This window comes from Heliconius melpomene, chromosome 12 (assembly GCF_056956725.1).
Source record: "Heliconius melpomene rosina isolate 202511_hmr_F chromosome 12, ASM5695672v1, whole genome shotgun sequence".
NCBI classification, from domain to species: Eukaryota; Metazoa; Arthropoda; class Insecta; order Lepidoptera; family Nymphalidae; genus Heliconius; species Heliconius melpomene.
This window is the reverse complement of record NC_140400.1, coordinates 146,878-168,813: the sequence shown is the minus strand read 5'-3', so window position 1 is coordinate 168,813 and position 21,936 is coordinate 146,878. Positions and strand designations below refer to the sequence as shown.

The 21,936-nt window shown below is 38.1% G+C and overlaps 1 protein-coding gene across 2 annotated transcripts in view; it reads right to left on the bottom strand.

The window, feature by feature from the left end:
* Nucleotides 1–1,127, bottom strand: part of LOC146533280 (inactive dipeptidyl peptidase 10) — a 240,748-nt gene extending 239,621 nt beyond the window's left edge. For both annotated transcript variants that reach the window (XM_085194901.1, XM_085194902.1), the window contains exon 1: nt 913–1,127. The gene's annotated coding sequence lies outside the window, so the exon portion shown is untranslated. The remainder of the gene's footprint in view (nt 1–912) is intronic.
* Nucleotides 1,128–21,936: the final 20,809 nt, after the last annotated feature.

Here is a 21,936-nt window from a genome sequence, read left to right as displayed (position 1 = left end):
ACGCAACAGCAAACAGCAAAGCTGTGCCACTCGTGGTACAAACGTGCGACTGTGAACGCGAGGAAACCGAGGTAACGAGGCAAAGCGCAGCATTGAGTGCCGCCAGTGGAAGTATCTTAATAGAATTGGAATGCCTTAACAAAAAAATTGCAAGAAATATAAGAGCAGAGTAAAAAGAGAGAAAAAGAGTATCTTATACTTGAAATATCAGCGGTTTTTTTAACGTAATGTTTATTTAAACAAATCAAAGTAAAACAAAAAGCAAACAAATGAAGGTCGTTATATCAGCGAAAAAATATATATACTCGTACACAACTTTTTTAAACGGTTTTATTTAGCTCACCCCGTTTGTTTGTTTATTTATGAGTCTTAGACTAAATTAATAATGAAATATATAGAGATTTCAATATAACAGGAATGAAACCTGCGCCTCTCTACCCTCGAAAATGTTGTTAAAATTCTTATGGTATGAAATCAATATTGTTTTTATGAATCATTGGAGTGCGGAGTGTCTGAACACTGGGCTCCCTTCAAAAATTGAATTGAAGCGTCAAAAATTGAGTTGAAATGGAAACTGCCTGCATTTATAGGTAGAGAGCCGGATTGATAAGCACAAAATCTTTAACTTCAAAAAGAAATAAAAAAACATGTGTATAATAAATCTATGACTACTTGTAAGTTTGTACTTCCTGTCCTTTATTCTTTTATATATTTTCTTAAATTATTATTCTCATGTTTTTTTATTTTATCATAAAACCCATTCGTATTTTAAATGGGTACTTGCTAAATAAAGCATTTGTATAAAATGGTGGAATAAATATTTTTACTCAAATAAGGCAAAAGTATGAAAAAGGCTAAAAAAGTTTAAAAAATAAGCCTAGATTTGTATTTAGTATTTAAATAAATATTTACGTTTGAAAATCCCAAAAAATCCTTATAAAAAATGGTAACTACAATTTGGAACACTCAATGGATCACTATAACACTATAGAGACACTATAAAAACATATTTTCACTGAACATTCATGTAAATTTCTATATATTTATTTCTATTTATATATATTTATTATTATTTATGTAGTAATAAAGTATAAACGTAGCAAAACGGCGTGGTACGACGCGTACGGCGCCCGCCCGCCGACTGACGGACCGTGTTTACAAGCTAACGAATGTTAGTGAATGAAGCTACTCTTGTCCTCTTTCTGTACAGGTATTTTAGGTGATTGTTGCCGTTTATTAGGATTAAGGGTGGTTGGGCGTTTGATTTGTATTATTTCTACTAAATTAAATTCGTATCGAAAAAATATTTAATTAATTAATTCGATATATCTTTTAAAATATATTTTAATAACTTTAAAAACTTAAATGGCTAAGATTGACGTCTGCTACGCACGAGGCCGTCGTCGTTGCGCGCTACAGTTTACAGTTCTATATCTACTCGGGAGAATTAATTATTTTACCTTGGGGCTCTGGTGCAACAATAGGTTCCGCCACTCAACATTCAACATTTTGAAAAATTGTATGTGCGTGTGGAACGGAGCACTCTACTACTGCCACTATACGCAAGGTCGGTAGAGGGAACCTGGGAACCTAGTGCTAAGACTCTGCCTTTCCTAATTCCGGAATCCCGTACCCGTTAGTTAATAACTTAATAATAATATATTCAAAACTTCTTCAATACTCTCATATGCATGTACATACATACGTGTCGTAGGTATGTATCGCTCAGGCGGGAGTGCGCGTAGTCCCCTAGTTGCGAGTACAAATTAATGAGATTTAAATTTTAATGGCTCGTTAGCATATTTATGAACATATAAAGCATATTCGTGAATGTGTGTGTGTGTCCCAGCACTTGGAGACTTTCTTATTAACAACAAGTTTTTTTACCTTCACGTTGTATTTCGCTGAGCTGTTGAGTGGCGGAACTCAGCGCCTTCATGAAGCCACCAGAGCAAGGAAATAGATTTCGTTTCAATACAAAAATATAAGGAGTTCCATAAAATATTACATAAGCAACACAAAAATTGTAACAAGCTTATAAGAAATTTCAACGTAGCTTAATGAGAATATATAGGTTAGTGTTTCGAGTGCTTGGAGGGATCACGCCGCCACCTAACACGCATTGTTTTAAACATTCGACGGTGCGAGTTCCCTCTGCGTACTGCTATACTCCACTATGCGAGAAAACACGTAAAGCTGCTTTTTTGCTTTTTTTTAACCAATCTAATATTCGAACTCGCTACCTCCTACCCCATATATAATTGTACGTGAGGTGGTCGTATATAAATCAAACGTTACGTGAAGTGTAATGTATTCGCGTCAGCGGTCGCCGACAGTCGGACGTCTAAACAACGCGTATTTACACAAGGAACAAGAGCAAGCGGGACGTGGGGCGCTGTCTCTACAACAGAGGCACGTGGTCATGTGGTCACTTACTTAGTTAAAGCATCGGAATATTCCAACTTTGATTAATGCTAAAATTAATTAAATGAATGAAATTTGATTTTATATTTGTATTGCAAAATTGGAATATAATGAGAAAAACCAACATATTTTCATTTACAAAGTTCCTAAAATTTAAGTTTTTCACTTAAAATTCTGTAATGGAGAGTCTAAACATTTAATGTTGTCTGTGTTTAATGTAGAAGTATATACAGAGTAAAGATAAATAAACAAACAGACATAGAAACTAAGGATTAACAGGCCCCTGTCACTTGCAAGTACTAATAGCATTTAGCGCCTTCACTCTTTGGTTCTTCTTTAGTGAACAGGTGGTAAAATACTTATTTTGAATAATGTTATTTCACATTGAAAAAAGCAACACCGCGGGACTAGAGCAACGAAATGAAATTCCACACCCCCGAATGGGAGTCGAACCCATAGCCGCATTGACCATGAGACAGTAGCATTTATATATGTAGATGATGTTTCATTGGTACCCCCCCCCGCACTCCCCGCACTCGTAGTACATAAATGTACCGCAAATAGATTGTAACGATGCTACTTCACAGTTCCATGACGCAGTTGGAATTGATAGAAAATAGATCAATTGTATTTGATGTGCTTATGTATTTAAATGTTATTAATTGCGGCATTGATGATGATGAATACTAATGCTTTAAGTGTATTTTTTCTCTGCCAGTGGTCGGTCGGCTGCTGAGTGCTGAAAGATAATTTCCTACTAATTACCTTCAACCTCCTCGTTGCCCTCAGTCGCCTCTTATTACTGACTTCTAAGGACATCATCTTCTAATACAACAATACTGTTATACTAATTTATGATATAAAAAGGAAGAGAAAACTTAGTGTTATGATACTCTGTTAGTGGCGGAATTCAACGCTGGGCTTTGTCGTTATACTTATTATCCTTAGGTAAGGGAGGCAGCACCTACACTACCGAAGGAACCTAACTTGACAAATTTGGGCAATCTACGCCTTTTAGTTTCCGCTGTGCGTTGTCTGTCAGTCACTCAGTAGTAATGGAGTTTAATTTATAGAGATACTAGCGACCCCCTTGCGGCTTCGCCCGCTTTTACTACTGGATTATTCATATAATGTATGTTTGCATTTTCGTAGTTTCAATAAGGATTTTCCAATTGTTTTACACAGCAAGGATTTTTTAGTAGGTACTGTAATTTTAAATCTGTGCTACTAATCTTTTCAAGTACTTATTAAAATATATTTAAATGACTATTTTTAGATAGTTAAATGACTATTTTTAAATGGAAGAAATTATAAACAAAAGCCTACCTACTAATAGCTACTACAAAAAATATGAAACCAAATATATCGCGCTGAAATAATACATTCAACTCCAATTATCCAATACGTGCAAACGCATCTAAATCTTCGTTGCTATGCCTCTATAGAAATAATACATTTAACTGAAATTATTCAATATGTGAAACGCATCTAAATCTTCTTTGCTATAGAGGCAGGCGGGTTTTTTTTCGAGCTTGTGGTTAATGCTGTTAAAACAGCGACACCGGTTGGGTAGGCACTACGTGGCTGCCTGTGAGGAAAATTAAATAGAATGCATCGGCCGGGAATCGAACCCGGGCCGCCCGCGTGGCAGGCGAGCATTCTACCACTGAACCACCGATGACTGCTCATCACGCGCTTGTGTATAAATAAGCAAAACGTCGCGAGGCGCGTTTCGCAGCAAGGATGTTTTAGTTTTTTAACAACTTCTAAAGTACTTATTAAAATGAAAAAACAGTAAAGGACAGTTCATCTACATTAAATGGCCAACGTGACTAATATACTTATTTATATGCTGAGAGTAAGGGATAAGTGAAACTTGAGTAACATACAGCTGATGTGTCAACGGCGGGATGTGTCAATAATTAAATGCGTTATTCTCTAAAACTATTCGCAATTTCGAAACAGTTTAAAAAGCAAATTTTATCTTCGTTTAACGTAGAAATTTAATAAAGTATTTTAAAGGATAAGGATTAATACCATTATGGAAAAATATTCTCACAATAAAAAATATATTGAAATTACTATTTTTAGACAGAAATATGATCACTACACGTTATCCTTAAAAAATATGAATATGCTCTCGCGGACTTTTTTGTAGATCTTATTAAGAGGAACAATACTCCAGTACATTATTTTCATGTAGTACTTACCATTAAAGCAGCGCATGCGCGAAAGTGTCTCAACGGGTAGGACTTTATACACATTTATCGTATTTATGGCAATTTACATAAGAATGTACAAATGAAAACGGCATAAAAATCCGTTGGGTGGTTTAGAAGAAGAAGAGTTAGAAAGTTCAGACAGACACGAAAAGCGACTTTGTTTTATAAGATATAGGATTAACTTGTATAGTGTATATATATATATATATATATATATATATATATTTACTTCACTGTATATATATATATATATATATATATATATACAGTGAAGTAGTAGAACATAACAAGTAGAGTGCATGCTCTTAGTGCACTTAGCCGCCGCCGACACAGACGCGACCAGCCACTTACACTCCACTGACAAATACGACCAAATTATATTTTTGGTACAACTTTAGTTCAATATATTATGAAATGATGTGTGTGTGAATTTCATTCTCTTAAAATAGAATTTTGGAAAGTGACTACTATATGCGGGATACACCGTGATTACATATGGGGTGTCGCAAAATATATAAATATACAGTTATATACAAAACAGTGACGTGGAAGTGAAAGAAGGTTAATTGTCTGTTGTAAGCATATGATGCAAATTGTATAATTAGAATACGAGGTACGGGTATCAGTCACCACTCAGAAAGAAGGGTGAGGAAATAATGGTGTAAGCCTGAATGCGAGTAGGACAAAGTGCAAGTAAGCGCAAGCGTTGTAGGTTCGATCCCCACTCGAGGAAGGAAGTCGATTTATTTACATTTATATTTCTATTTCTTCGCTCTGGTGTCGAGGCAAAACGCGGCGTTGAGTTCTGCCACTCAAAACTCAATGCCTCCAGAATTCGACAGAAAGTGGGTAACGGAGTGTCTTAACACTAGGTTCCCTCTGCCTACTCTGCTGTGTGCGCGATACAGCGTGAATACAGATTTTGCGGGATACAGATCTTGAATTAAAAATAACTTTTTCATTATAGTGAATAGAAAAAAATAAAAAAGTTTTATTATAAAACAAATACGATTATTCAATTAACAATAAAATAGATATTGAACAAGCTAAGTTCATCAGCAGGATACCTGCCTCTTACTGCCTGCCTACTGCGTCGGTGCCGTAGCGGCTTCCAATATAATAACTAGGTTAATTACGGCGGAGTGGTTAATAATTAATTCATGAATATATGCTTAAAACACAACTGTGCAATTGTGCAATGTAACAGATAATATGCTGTCATACATTTTAATTGGTATCTCCCGCCAGCCCGCGGGAGTGCTCGTTACGTTAGCGAGGTGACGTCTGAAATAAGGTTAGAAAATGACAGTCTATATTTTGTAAATTTAATCATATTTTATTACTGGTATATTTTGAATCATATTTTATTACTGGTGATCGAGATCACCGAACGCGGTGGGATGCGGGATGCTTGGGGGAGTATGTGCCCAGCAATAGAAGTCAAAATGCTGATATGATGATATTTTAGCTTCGTTGTAATCTGTATATGGTAGGGTGTTAAGTTAACCGGTACTCACGCACTGCTCAATTTTAGATACATTGCGTGGTAAGTATCGGAACTTAACGTCGTGTTTCTCCTTGTAACCTGAGCGAGGAGGCTGCTTCTGCACCACACCACCCACTATGTAGTGTTATCTAAAATACAACCAGTAATATCACTGATTACTCTGACCTTAAAAAGAAAGACGATTCATTACATCCTAATATTATGAGATTCTAATTAAAATGAACACTAAATTCATTTAACAGAAACCACTTTAAACAAATCCACCAAATACCTGTTACCACTACGCCGTAGTAAAAAAGTATAAAAGAAATAATACATTTTCCTTAACATTACGCCTCAAAAGATCCAATTACATACAATCCTGTTTCATTGGACCGTGGGACCTTCGGCGCGAGGACGAGCACAGTCTCAGATGTTCGCCCTTCAGCGTATTAGGCTATCAACTTATTTATTTTATGTGATTTATGTTTTATTTTCTGGCTCTTTTTTAGTAGTGTTAAGGTAATTGGTATGGTAACATAGGCTCGACATGATTATTACTTTTCGAGAGAAAAAGTTAGCTTCATCACTCAATGCAGTGTCTTCAAATAGGACGCGGTGAGTACATATACGAGTATATATATGCGAAAGGTGGATTTAACAAAAAATCTAAACATCTCACCTTCTGCCTTCGACCAAACAGTAATATATCAAGCAGTTCATCATTTCTCTATTATATAAAGAAACTGAAAAGGCACTTTCTGTCAAAGTACAATGTCCTTAATCTATCAGTTTTAAGCTTTTTCCCGAATAGCAGTGTAGACAAAACAATCCGGCTGCTTTAACTACGTTTCGTTGTTACGTTTAATTTTCGAGACACTAAGTACGTGTTGAAGGTGGAACTGAACGCCACGGTTTGTCTTGTTACCAGAGCGAAAAAAGGTAAACAAGCTTCAGATTTCTCAAGTAAATGTATCCATAATCTAAACATAATTGTTGTTCGTTCGCTGTGAATCCCCGACGCTAGCATGCACTGTTCTATTGCACCGCCATCTCACAGTTACATAGGGAACTAAATCCGAAAGAAACGCGGTAATAAGTTAGAACGCGAGCTACCAGATGGCGCTGTTACAATATTTTAGTTATTTACATATGAAATGGTAGATGTCACGACTAGTTAATAATTGTCAGTCAGCAGGGAGACTTTATCTTGTTGCCAGAGCAGAGAAACTATATTTGAATAAGTTTGTTTAAATGGTTTTTTATTATTTTGTTTATAGATGATTTCTCAACTTTTTCAGTTCAGTCGGTTTTAATAAATGCCCCGTCCCGAGACCCTCAGGAAAAAAGGCATTCACTATATTCTTGTTAATATAAACATTATTATTGTACCGGAAATTCCCACATTAACTTCGCAACACTATTTTCTCTTACAGTTGGTTGTTTTAATTCCTCCTTCCACCACAATTTATTAACCTCCATTTTGCTTTTCCTAGCCAAGCACCAGAATATATACTGAACTAAGTTATTATGTCGTTTTACAAAATAAGTACCGGCAAGTTTCTCACAACCTGCAAGAAGATGTTGAACTGTCTCGTCCTTACTTACGCACAAGCGGCATGTGCCATCAACATTCCGCTTCAATATATCTCGCTCATGTTGGCGCGTTATTACTGCCTGATCTTGTATAGCAGATATGCGCGATTCCAGTGCAGTTGAAATAGATTGTTTCTTCAGCCATTTAAACGAGAGTTCCCTATCAATATTGGGAAGATCAAGAACTTTTTTAGGGAATTGTCCATGTAAACTCTTATTTCTCCAAGCTTCGTTTTGTTCTTCGTGTTATCAGTAACACACATCCCAATATTATAATATTCTAGACCAATATACTGTACGATACACCTTTCCACATTTTTTTGTTTCAAAATCAATTCAGACACGTTTTGCTCAGTACGTAAGTAATTAGTATAGTTTCCAGTTAGATTAACGAAGCTCTACATTTATTCAGATCCGATTTTTAAAGTAGCTTCACACTTTTTCTCGCATAATAGGATAAACATAGAGCCTAGTATCAAAACACGTTTCTACGTTATCTCTCTCTCTCTCTCTCTCTACGTTCTACGCTTCCTATTCGAGTTCAAGACATTGTGTGTTGAGAACAGGAACTCAAAAACGCATTTATTATAGCAAGATATACATAAAATAGATATATTTAATACAATATGAACAGGCACATTTCAAAACTGCCTTTCAATATAATATTCCTACTAGCCTCGTAGAGAACTACGAGGCCGAATCACGTGCGCCATATAACTTGGGATTTCATTACTTAAAGAAATAAAATTTTACTGTACTTTTTGTGGTTGAATAAGCTTTTACGAGCTTTTTTTATCGTTAAAAAATAACATTGCCATAATAAACTGACTAAAACACCGTTACGGGCGTTATGTGATCCACTAACATCAAAAACTCGCCCCTCAAATTGTATTATTATGTGAGTATGGCTCATATAGCACTCGCGTGGATTTTGGGATTTTAATCGACTTCATAAAAAAAGTGAACTATTGGACTTGTACGTATGTAATATTTGAGTACGGTGATCCAATAAGGCTTCCAACTACAAGTAAATTCCAAGCGCTTTCCTCAAATTTCTCGAACATGATTTTATTTAAGTCCAAAGCAGCCCAAGTTTTATAAAAATCATGCATTTCGAAGTTTTTGAAATATGGTTTATTTTTTAAATAACTAATAACTTTAAATTATGCTATTATATTTTTAAATGACACCAAGCCCTCTACACTTATTCTTTGTAAAAAATTTAGATAAACGACTTGGTTAAATAAAATATATATAATTTACTATTGTTCCTACAATAATAAAAATTATTTATTAAATCATTATATATATTGGCATAACGGCACAACGTCGGACTATAACCGCGACGGTCGACGGTCGTGGATCCGGTTCCCACCCCGGAGAATAAAGTAAGAAGACTATCACTCACTCAGCAAGTATCTCGAAATTTAGAAGGTGCGTGCGTGCGAAGGAAACCGAGTGTATTAACACTAGGTTCCCTCTGCCGACCCTGCTAAGCGTGAAGTTATTAATGGAAAATGATTTATCTTATTTCAAACACTTACCTCAGCAGTGACCCCGCGGTAGTTGCCCGTCGCCTTGCCGTGCTCGGGCGAGTGGCGTAGACCCTTTGTGTCGATCTGCACGTTCGTCTGCATCTCGGGAACTAACTATAATTTGTAAATGTCTTTTTCTATGTCATTTCACTTTTCTGGAAGTTTTTGTACTTTCGTGGGAGTACTTTACTGGATAAGTCTTATATTTGTATATTCATGTCTTTATTAGTTAAAATAATTACTTTTTTTAATCTATCTAATTTATCTAAAATTTTAAACGTTTATTTTTGACTTCGAGTGCATACATATTCATCGTATATTCCACCTGTAACAAAGGAATGAATATTATATTAGAAATATTTCATTTGACGTATTTTTTTTGTAACTTCTCGCTGTATTTAAGTTATTTTAATTACAGTTTGGTAACATTAGTAAACAATATGAGGGTAGGAATACAAAGGGGTTGAAATAAAAGTAGATGCAAGTCATTGTGTGGAGGAGTGTTCTTTGGGCAGTAATCGCGCGACAAGCTCCTCTGAGGTGCACGAGTTATTCCACTAAGTCCGGAATGCGTCTACGACCTGCGACCCTGCGTCGGAACTAATATACTCGTATCTAAATGAAGAATACTGCAGGGATGATGAGACAAATATTTTATATAAAGTATAGGAAAAAGGTGAGTAGTATTTTATTATATTTTCTAGGTATTAGTACTCGTAGGTAAGGTATTTAAAAAAGGTAGCTATACCTATTTCTAAAAGGCACTCTGGGCAGAGATTAACTTATCAAAACACTCCGTTCTCCAGTTTCCGTCATAAAAAAATAATATCCATTTCCCCGAGTGAGAGTCGAACCCACAACCGAGACGGTTACATTTACATTTAGACTTACGCTTAAGTTTCATGCTTCAGTTTTCATCCAGAGGATGTCCTGACTAATATCTGTCCGATATTTGTTTGTGGGCATACGAGTACGTGACCCTGGATCCTCGAGCCGCCACTCTTACATCCTCATCCAGTCCGTAAGAATGGTGTCCTAACTCCCCCCCTTCCCCTCCTCCTTTCTTTAGCTCCCTCCTGTTACCTATCCTACCCCTTCTATTTTCCTCTCCCCCCGGTTTTTCCCCACAAAGGGGTTCTGGTGGTCAGACGGCAGTCGCTCCATGTAAAAAACCACCATCCGCCGACATAATAAAAAGTCACAGAAAGAAACTGGGTACGGCTAGGGCGTCGCCGCAAAACGACGCGCAGGCACATCGCCCTACACCTGCGACAAGTGGGCAAGGGCTACCGTGTCATGTACGGGTACGGCTAAAGACGCTAGTACCCAGAAGGAAACTCCGCTTTGCAACGTGGAATATTGGCTCTCTGACCGGACGATGCAGGGAACCCGCAGATGTACTCATGAGACGTCGGGTCCAGTGTGCTTTCCTCCAGGAAACACGCTGGAAGGGCAATAAGTCCCGTAACATCGGACAGGGTTACCGGCTTATATACACTGGGTCACCTTTAGGTAGAAACGGTGTGGCGGTAGTGCTTTCTGAAGAGCTTCAGAATGGGCTCCTTGAAGTTGACCGTCGCTCCGACCGCTTGATGCGGGTGAGGGTACTGATTGAGGGCGTTACCACAAACTTAATCAGTGCCTATGCTCCCCAGGCGGGATGTAGCGCGGCCGAAAGGGAGACATTTTGGGAGCAATATGAAGGGGTTCTACTTGCTATACCGTCTACCGAAGTGGTCTTAGTTGGGGGGGACTTGAACGGTCATGTTGGTAAGGCTGCTGAGCCGTATGAACGCTGTCTTCGCAATGCAGAGGGAGAAAATATTCTGAGAACCTGTATTGCGTCTGATCTGGCCATCGTGAATACGTTCTTCCAAAAGAATCCTCAGCACCTTATCACGTATAAGAGCGGGTCCCACTCAACTCAAATTGACTACTTATTGACCAGACGGTGTCATATGGGCAGGGTAACTAACTGTAAGGTCATTCCAGGCGAAAGCCTAACGGCCCAACATCGTCTTCTTGTAATGGACTTTAACGTCACTCCGAAGAAGAAAGTAGCCGAGAAACGTAGGCCTCGGATCAAGTGGTGGTTGCTGAATGGACCGATGCAGACCGACTTCCTGGCAGAGGTGAAAAGTCATAATCTTTCGACTAACACCGAGACTGCTCAAGATGCTTGGGATCGGGCTCAGTCGGCAATCATTGCGGCAGGCAGGCGAGTTCTTGGCGTTTCTAGGGGAGGACGTGTCATCGACAGGGAGACATGGTGGTGGAATGACGAGGTCCAGGAGGTGACTCGTGAAAAGAAGGCTGCCTTGAAGAAGTGGCAGGAATCCAACTCTCCTGAAGACAGACTGGAGTACACAGTAGCTAAACGTGCCAGTAAAAGAGCTGTAGCCAGAGCCCGCAGTGAGAGTTTTTCACCATTGTATGATAAACTTAAAACTGTGGAGGGGCAGAAGCTCATTTACAAACTGGCACGTTCCCGGGATAAAGTGACGCAAGATATCGCAAAATGTCTTTGCGTCAGAGATTCCCAGGGCACGCTGCTCTGTAATCATGACTCTGTGAAGGAGAGGTGGAGAAGCTACTTCCAGGAGTTGCTGAATACTCAGCACCCATGCAGTCTTCATCACGACCCACCGCCTAACCTCGGCTTATTGCCCAAATAACCCTTGACGAAACACGTAATTGCCTTCGACGCATGAAGAACGGAAAAGCGGTGGGACCTGACGACATTCCGATCGATGCGTGGAAATCGTTGGGCTCTCTTGGTGTGCTCATGCTTACTGACCTTTTTAACCATATCTTGAACACTGGTAAGATGCCGCATCAGTGGCGGCTTAGCTTTATTACCCCCATTTACAAGGGAAGGGACAGTGTTCAAGATTGTGGTAGTTATAGGGGCATTAAGCTTATGAGTCATACCATGAAGCTCTTCGAGCGCATGATCGACTTCAGGCTCCGCCGAGAGTGTACTGTCTCTGAGTCTCAATATGGATTTCAGCCAGGATCGGGCACCATGGACGCCATTTTCGCCCTCAGAACTTTGATGGAGGTGTAGGGGTATTGCACTAGTCTTATTATATTCTTTATAAACACGCTATATCAGCAACCTGAATTTATTCGCTACAAATGCAATTGTGAAATAATGTTCCAGTATTGTTTTGTAGCGTATAAATAACCGAATTAAATATATAATAAAAGGGTTGAATATAAGGTCTCGTCTTATTAACATCTCGCCACAATATACATTGCCCACAGAGGCATACAGGGAAAAAAGGAGAGCTCTGCACGTGGCCTTTTTAGATCTGCAGAAGGCCTTTGACTGTGTGCCTCGTCAGTGTATCTGGTGGGTATTGCGATCCAAAGGGATCCCTGAGGCCTATATTGAGATTATCAGGGGCATGTACCACGATTCCGCTTCTATGGTTAGGACTGCTGTTGGCGACACTAGACCCTTCCCGATTACAGTGGGGGTACACCAGGGCTCGGCTCTTAGTCCGTTCTTATTCAATGTAGTGCTCGACACTGTCTCGGCTCACATCCAGGACCAGCCTCCATGGCTGATGATGTATGCCGAAGACATAGCACTCATTGCCGAGAACTGACTGACGCTGGAGCGTAAAGTGAATCTCTGGAAGGGTACGCGTGAGAACGTCGGTCTTAAACTAAATGTGTCGAAGACAGAGTACATGGCCTGCGGGAGCCGGGACTCGAGCACCATCCTTATAGGTCCTGAGCCAGCCGTTAAGTCGGAGAAGTTCAGGTACCTTGGATCCATTATGCACGAGTCTGGAGGCATCGACCACGATGTACATGGCCGGATAAGCGCTGCCTGGGCCAAATGGCGGGAGGTCACTGGTGTGGTCTGCGACCGCAGAATACCGCCCAAGCTCAAGGGGCTGATATACAAGAGCATCGTCCGACCGGTTCTTTTATACGGCAGCGAATGTTGGCCAGCGCTATCTCGGCACACTCTGGAGCTTCACGTCACGGAAATGAAGATGCTGAGGTGGATGTGCGGCGTAACGCGGTCTGACCGCATACGCAACACATTCATTCGAGGTAGTCTTGGGGTCCGTGACGTAGCGGACGAAGCTCCAAGAGCGTCGCTTGAGATGGTTTGGCCACTTTACGCGCCGGCCTAAGAACTATGTCGGACGCAAGTGCCTTGCTATACTAGTTCCTGGGGCGCGACCTCGCGGACGCCCAAGGAAGCGCTGGTTGGATGTCGTGATGCAGGACATGAGAGCCAATGCTCTAACCACCGAGGACGCAAAAGATCGTGCAAAGTGGAGTAGGTTAAGTAGAAAGGCAGACCCTAGTAATAGCCGGGATTAATGCCAGGAAGAAGAAGAAGACTTACGCTTAAGTTGAATAAAAATAAGATATATGGAAAACCCTAAGTTGTAAAGCTGTAAAATGGAACTAATAACTCGCTCGAACTACCATTTTAAGTCCCTCATGGCGCAGCGGCACTGTGTCTGACTGTAACTGCGGTGGTTGTGGCTTCGATACGTCTCAGGAATTAATCACTTTCATTTACACGTTTTGGTAACAATACAAAACGTGGCATTGAGTTCCACTACTCAACACGCAAGGTCTTTTTGAGACATGATGCGGAATGTTGGTGGAGAGAGCTGGTAGTGTCTTAACACTATGTTCCCGCTGCTCACTTGCTATATGCGGGATAGCGTGAATCTAAAAATTAAAGCTGAAAAATGATAAGTCAGCATGTTACATATATGCTCGTAGATGGAGGGAGAAATGGCAAATGCAATAATCGTAAATGTCCGCCTTCATACAAATATTTGTATTCGCTGCGTTCTATGAAATTGGATCGTTCTTGACTATTGGTAAAGTTTCTTTTGTGACATATATTTTGGTCGTATTGCGTATTTATTACTGTGACTTTGAGGCGTCATGATTTGAGTTTGTTACATTTACAGTTGTTCCTGGAATTACCAACTCTTTATATACAGCTAGTTACCAAATAATAGAAATAGAGATAGATTTACAGCTATTCTTAATTAAAGAGAAACAGCAAAAATATACATAGTACCTACAGTTTAAAAAATATACAAAAATAAATTAATAAGAAAATAAAGTATTTATAAATTTCATCGCCATAATTTGATTAATCTTAATTGGAAACCTCCCAAGTATTGGAACTGGTGGAGAAACTTTGCGGATTAGATCACATTCATAAATATTTGGTAAACAGATGAGAGAGTCCGAACTTTTTGATTCTCCTTTTTGATTTTTATCTTGGATTGAACTAACTAGCTGTGTATTGGTAACTAGCTGTTGGGAATTATTTTTATTTTGTGAAGTAAAAGTTTATGAAGAACTGGACTAACTAATTTTAAAATATTTATAGTAACATTCGAGGTTATAGAAGCGCAGAATTATTTAGTACTCACCCCCCCCCCCCCACTGCTTATTAACAAATATTACCTAAGTGTCGCTTCTTATAAATATTTGTAATGCCTACTGCTCCGTCTACCCTGGCCCGAGGTTCTAACACAAAGCGTGTTATCTGGACACCAACAAGAAGTACTTAAAGATCTATTATCCCCTTTCCCTACTACAGTTAGGCTTCCTTTTTAGCCTTTAGAGGCACCTAAACATGAAATAATGCATCTTATGAATAACATTTATAAAATAATATATAATCTCAAAGTCTATGTACTATATAAATAAAAATAAAAATATTATTTTTTTGCTGAAACTTTTAACAGGGGACATTGTCATTTCCAGAGCGGTCATCATTTATAATTCTGAGAACTCAATAAAAAATCTGAGAAAGTTCTCGAAGTTGACCTAAATTAATTAATTATGTTAAATTTTTTTGTACTTTTTATATAAAACACATTTTTTACGTCATTTAGAATACTAAAACTTTACAACATTAAATTAATAGCGATCGTGTGTAAGAAATGTAATTAATCGTTTTTGGGCGCTCGTTAAAAAATACGCAACGTCATGTCGTCGGTTAAGTCACTGAAGTGGGGCTGAACGAGCCCCACTCGCGCCAAAAGTGGCCGTATCTCGTAAATAGCAGAGTAGGCACAGGGAACCTAGTGTTAATGCTCCATTCCCATTAAGACACATCCATTCCTCATTTTCCGTCGCATTCTGGAGGCATTACGTATTGAGTATTGAATCTTAACGTTGCGTTTTGCCTCATTGCCAGAGCAAACAAACGTATCTACACATTTCAAAGAATAAAATGTCTCAAAAATTCAACCGCAAGAGTGTCTCAACGGCAAAAATATTAGGGAAAAAGCGTAAAGCTCCTTTTTACTATAGCTTTCTTTCAAATTCGTTTATTTTTTTACCAACTAATGCCAACGAGACACTGCAATTGAACCAACCAACAGACATTGCTTCTTTCATAGATAAGGTACGTACGTGCTCAGATTGTAATTATATAACGTTCATAAAATGGAGACAGATGGGAAGAAATTAAACTAATTGAAAATCTCTCTACTTTTATATTATTTTTTATTCCTCGCTCTAAAGAGACAGAACATAGTGTTAAGTTCCGCCTCGTAACGAGCAATGTCTTGCAATTTGGTGGAACGTGTCGACCGGCGTGTTCTAACACTATTGATATTATTATTTTGTAGTATTTATTGTGTAATTTTGATTATTTAAACATTGGAAACTGCTTATTTGGTGATACTGCCTTATTTTATAAATATAATTGGTTGGTTAATTTTGTTCTACTTGAGTCCATGCCGCGCGTCCTCTTCTACCAATGCGCTACGCATTGGCAACGCAGTACACGTCTTATGATATTTGATTGAAAGTGGGGTGAAAAACTTTTACCATATTTAATTTCCGTACAAAACTTTCTTCTAAAACTGGGGCACGATATAATAATATAAGTACATTCATTTACTAAAAGCTGAGGTCGTTTAGCGAGGCTGTCAAGTCATCCCCGGTACTCCCGCGAGGATCCTTGAAGCTCATATGTCCACATTCCCTCCCTTAACTCCCTCAAGAGACTCGTCTTTAGATAAGCTTAATATAGTTTTATTTAAGTCAAAAATAAGGACTTAAGCGTTTTTCAATATACATTTCTTAGCTACGTACTCTATGTACAAAAAACTGTTCCGTTACTGCGCGACAGACTGACAGCACACAGAAGAAAGTACTGGAATCGGAAAGTTAGAATTTGGTAAGTAAGCGAGCTGAAAGAACATTTTTCAAAATTCTTACGGAAATGAGAAAGAGACGGGATTGTCCATTTTACGACGACTAGTATAGGATAAAGTGACACGTACCACTCTCATCAATTCAGTGGTACTTAACGCGTAATATTAATTAAAAACAACCATTCAAGATTTTTTTTTTCATGGTATATTGTGTTTTAAAGTCCTTTCGTTTGATACTCATTATTACGAGTACCTATTGGTAATTTATGCAAAAAAAAATAATACGCCATTTTGTTGCGGCGGCCATTTTGGATTTTTTGTTGCTCACATGTCGCGGTAAGGCTTAGTTGGTCAAAATCTGTTCTAACAAGTGTATAAGAATTTCGATGAGACGACGACGAGAACGTATGGCTTAGGTGGTCTGAGTGCTTGGACTTTTTCCAAGTGATGTGGATTCAAATCTCGTTCCAATTTTTATGTTTTTTAAAAAATATTTTTCTTTCCTAAATGTAGAATAAAACTTTAAAAATGTAAAAATATATTGATTATATTATGTAATTTCATTGTTATCAGAACTGAAGTCGTCGTCGTGGCTGGTATGTTAGCGGTTCGATTAATATATTTCAAAATATTTTTATTCTCCGTGCTCTGGTAGACAAAGCGCGGTGTTGTTCCCGCCACTCAAAACGCAAAGTCTCAAAAATTGAGTTGAAAGTGGGAAACGGAGGAGTCCTAACACTAGGATTAAGTTATTTGTGTGTGTGTCTTTACGAGAAATAAAATGTCATAATGCTATAAACTTTTCTGTGTCTATAGTCTATACGAGTATATACAGTTATTCAAATACCCTTTTATAAATACAATATAGGAGGATAATTTCTCTACGGACATCGGCATTCGCCAACATAAATCTTTGTCTTATTTATGGGAAATTCATAAAAATAGTACGAACAAATGTTTCCAGAAATCGAAGCAATAAATCTAACTTGTAACGATCCGCCCTTATGTAAGCATATTATATACGTACACTGAATATATTTAAATAGTTCTGCCTTAGTAAGTAGTACCGAAGGGTAAGACAACCTGCAGTGTTCAGCACCGCCAGCCGGAACACAATGTATAATAGCGCGTCGTACAATTCTGCCACTCACCACGAATTGTCATTATTAAATATTAACCTATTATTACTTCAATGTAAAAATATTCTAATATAGTAACGTCGATGAACAGGAATTATGTAAATAGGCGATGAAACCGATTCGGTGATCCCCCGGGATTTAGCGGATTTCCCGGGACCGCGAGGTCGAGGGCGACCCGTAACGCCTTAAATTACCATCATGTTTAACATACCAAATGTTGAGACGAGGCGAGCCGCGTCCGACTGTAAACACGTAACGGAGTTAACTATTATCATTTCTTCGTCCAGGAACAAGACAAAGCGACAAAACAAGACTAATGTATGCCCATATAGCAAGGGACAGTTGCGACGTAACCTGCCTGCAGCCCTCCTACTCGCATGCTCTTAGGTCTTTGGCTCCTAGTCAGTTCCATTGACCACGGAGGCAAAGACACTGGTAAAGGCTAGTAACTAATATATAATGTTATTTCATGTTTTTTTAGCTCGACTCTGTTGTCCGACAATAACAAGATACGAGTAAGCATAGGGAACCGTTCCCCAAGCACCGACCATATTTAGAGACATTGCGTATTGAGTGGCGGATCTTAACACCGCGCTTTGCCTCACCGCCAAAACGAACATATGAAAATATACATAAATATTTAATTTACTCTAATGGGTATCGAACCCTCAAAAATTTGTTTGTAAATTATTTTGATCAACAAAGATCAAGATCACGCCAAAAAATAAATAGGATTCGAACCCGCAAGGTCAATCAATTCGATTGGGTGCAGTTAGTTTTAGAACGTTGTTAGCTGAGCGAGGATATGAAAATACTTCATTCCCCCGCGTGGGAATCGAAGCAACAACTCTGGTGCTTACAGGCACACGCTTGTAGTACTCTGCAACTGCACGACGGTATTTACGATTGCAATATGTAGAAGTTTATTTGGTATATTACATCATACTATACCTTCGTCTTATACAATTTAAACTGAAGTACGTAGGTAGGTAGGTAGTAGGGAAGTTTCATATGCGGACGCAATTTATGTCTTATTTGATTTCCACTTGAGCTGGACACGAATAAGTAGAGTAAGTAAGCTGTAATATCTTTTTCAAAACTATTTCACTTCTAAAAAAAATATCGTTAAGCCTATTTTAGCGTAGTTAGTTTTAATGTTTAAAATTAATTTATTGAAATATTAAGATGACAGGAAGTGCCGTGGAGAAGTGTCGGGAAAACCAGTAAATATGTATTCTACAAAGTTACTTAAAAGTAATTTCAATCAATAATCGTGTACAGTGCAATATATACCTAAAAAATACAACAAAGTAATTTTATTTCATATTTAAATGTTATATTATTTACTAAAATAAATAAAAATACTAAATAGATTTGTAAATATTTCAAATGTTTTTTTTAAAAACCTGTGTCCTCCTTTTTTCATTTTGTGAGAGTGTACTCTTCACTTTCTCTCGAAAAATCCAACGAAACTAATTTTTATACATTATATTTCTACTATCATCAGTGACATTAATAAAGAATACTTGTATCTTAAGTTTAAGCTTTTTGAACAGTTGTAGGTTCACTTCCCACTTGGGTCAATTATGTAGTTTGATCTTGTCGCTTTAGAACAAGATAAAGTGGTGTTGAGTTCCGCCATGCAAATTCAATATCCCGAAAACTAGGCGGGAGGTAGCGAACTGCATATCCTACTATATAAGGGATATAGCGTGAACTTAAAATGTATATGTTTATAAACAATAGAAACACCAAATTTTAATATTCACGAAGTACAAAATTCACACACAAGTTCACCAAAAAAATGGGAACTTTCTAAAAGAAAGAGCCATTACTTTAGAAAAATGGGCGAGTCGTTGAATTGCGAGTCGTTTTTTAAACTTAAATGCTTTTATCGCGATTTATTTTGGAGCTTGATAACAGGAAATATACTTTTATACAGAAAATATATTTTAAGTGTTTTAACTTATATTAAGAACACACGCTTTTTACCGCATAGCAAAGAGGCAGGGGTTTCTCAGTTTTCAATCAATTTAAAAAAAACGTATCTCGCAAAATGATTATTTTCATTTTACCTTAATATTGTCATTCCCCAATTGTAAGTGGAACCGACAACCGTCGCATTAACAGTCAGACGTTGGCTTAGTGCACCATAACGGTAGTTGGCACCTCTCTATCGCTTGTTCCCCTCGCGCGTACGCGAGAGGCGCTCGACGATTGATAAGACGTTATCACGTCTATTAAACGAACTGAAATACCAAACCACTCATAGGATTTGAATTGAATTTGAATTTGAATGTTTAACGTGATAGTAGCCGTACGTAACCGGTAGCAGTCATCGATGAATGTACTATCCAATACTAAAATATTTTCATTCATTCATTCAACGAAAACCTTCAGTTTTTTAATATAGATTAAATTAAATACATATTATATGAAAAAGGGAAAAATTGTTATTTTTGACCGACGTAGAAAAGGCCCTCGCGGGAGTAAACTACATTCGGGATAAAGGGCGACTCGTCGAGCGCACTGCACCGGTAGTGACTTGACAACCTCCTAAAATGACCTCACCTCATTGTAAATGGGCTTACTTATATTTTCATATCGCGCGTTTTTCTGAAATCCAGTTTCAGAAAAACTTACGGAACTTAGAAGTTGAGAAACTTGCTTGTTTTTTACGGAAATGAAATATGTGAAAAGTTTTGATGAGAGTGTCGTCGATTTACTCGTGTGTATGTGTAAGTTGTGATTGTAGACTTAATCTATTTTTATAAATGTAATTAGATTTATAAAAAGCTGTGGCTGCTCCTTCTCTAAACACCAGAATAAAATATATAATTTAATATGCCGATAAAATAAACAATTCGCGAAGGAAGTTTATGAGTAATAACCGGTTTTTCTACATCCTCTGTTCTGCGGGTACTGGCGGTTACTGGCGGTTACTGGCGGTGCTCACGCGAGATCTTATCGAAATACTTCTTGAGGGCGACCTATGAAATGTATATAGCATTTATATTGAGTCTACCAATTATTTAATTATATAAGTAGTTCTGAGTTAATCAATTATATAAGTAGTTCAAAAAACACTAAAAAATACAATGTTTAATCATATACAAGTGTTATTCATTGCCAAAACGTAAGTTGTAAAAGAGGCAGGAGAAGACCGTCGGCGGCAACGGTCGGCTGATCTTCAAGAATACGGTGTTGGTGGCGGTGTAATGTCACTGGATGAAATTCACATAAAAAGATTAAGGACCTCCTGGTGGGCATGAACGAAGAGGTTGATGATCGTTGTCGAGGTAGAAGAGGTATGCAGAGGCTGTAGTGTTTGACGTTCCGTTATCTCTTGCTAGCCCACTAGGGATAAAGCGTGAATCGCTAAAGTATATAAGTATGAATGTATATAATTGTTTTGTATAAAAGTGTAATTTTTCAGAATAAATTCAAAACATACACAAAAACTCCAACATGAAGCCCACTTCCTGCGGCTTACCAGGCTACCAGTGCTGAAGTTCACATCCGGTGACGGTGACTTGTTGGGACAAAATTGTTGTTGATAACATTTTTCTAATATAACATCCTCTTGTTAATATTTTTGATAATTATTTCAGGTTATATGATACCTTCAAAGTGCTAAATCATTGTGTGTGACGATATGAAGGGGCCGGTAGTGAGTTCTATTTCTATATTATCGGGATTTGTAGTGAGTGTCGTCGTCAACGTATTCGTATATACGCTTCTGTTACTGTATGAGCCTACTGCTAAGACACTGGCTTACTGCGCTACGACGCGACGCTTGGTTGTGGGTTCAATCCCTACTCCAGGAAATGAAATATATATTTACATTTATATTTTTATGGCGTCGAAGCAAAAACGTAGCGTTGAGTGCCGGCACTCAACATGCAATGCCTCCAGAATGGGTTTGAGGACCAGAAATGGCTTTATGAGAGCGGAGTGCCTTAATACTACTTTCCCATTTCCCATGTTTCCTCTGCCTACCCTGCTATGAGCAAGAAGCACAAATAGATATTGAAAGCCGTCCTGCTGACGTCCGTCAAAGGTGTTAAGACTCTATGCAGCACTTTCAATATCTATTACCTGTTGCGGCGTGGTCCAATAGAATATAGGTTTTCTTACTATGACAATAAACACTTGCACTGAATTACTTTCGTGTTGTAATATCTTTAAAGACACACTCAAAATTAAAATTTTCAACGTAATTTAAAATATAATTATTTAATGTTGTATTACATTGACAGATGCCCCGGTAATAAATAGAGAGCGGTTAGGATATATAGGACGTAAGTTGTCTGCCATCTAAACTACTTTGTATGACCGACAGCCAGTGAGGGACTGGCTCACATC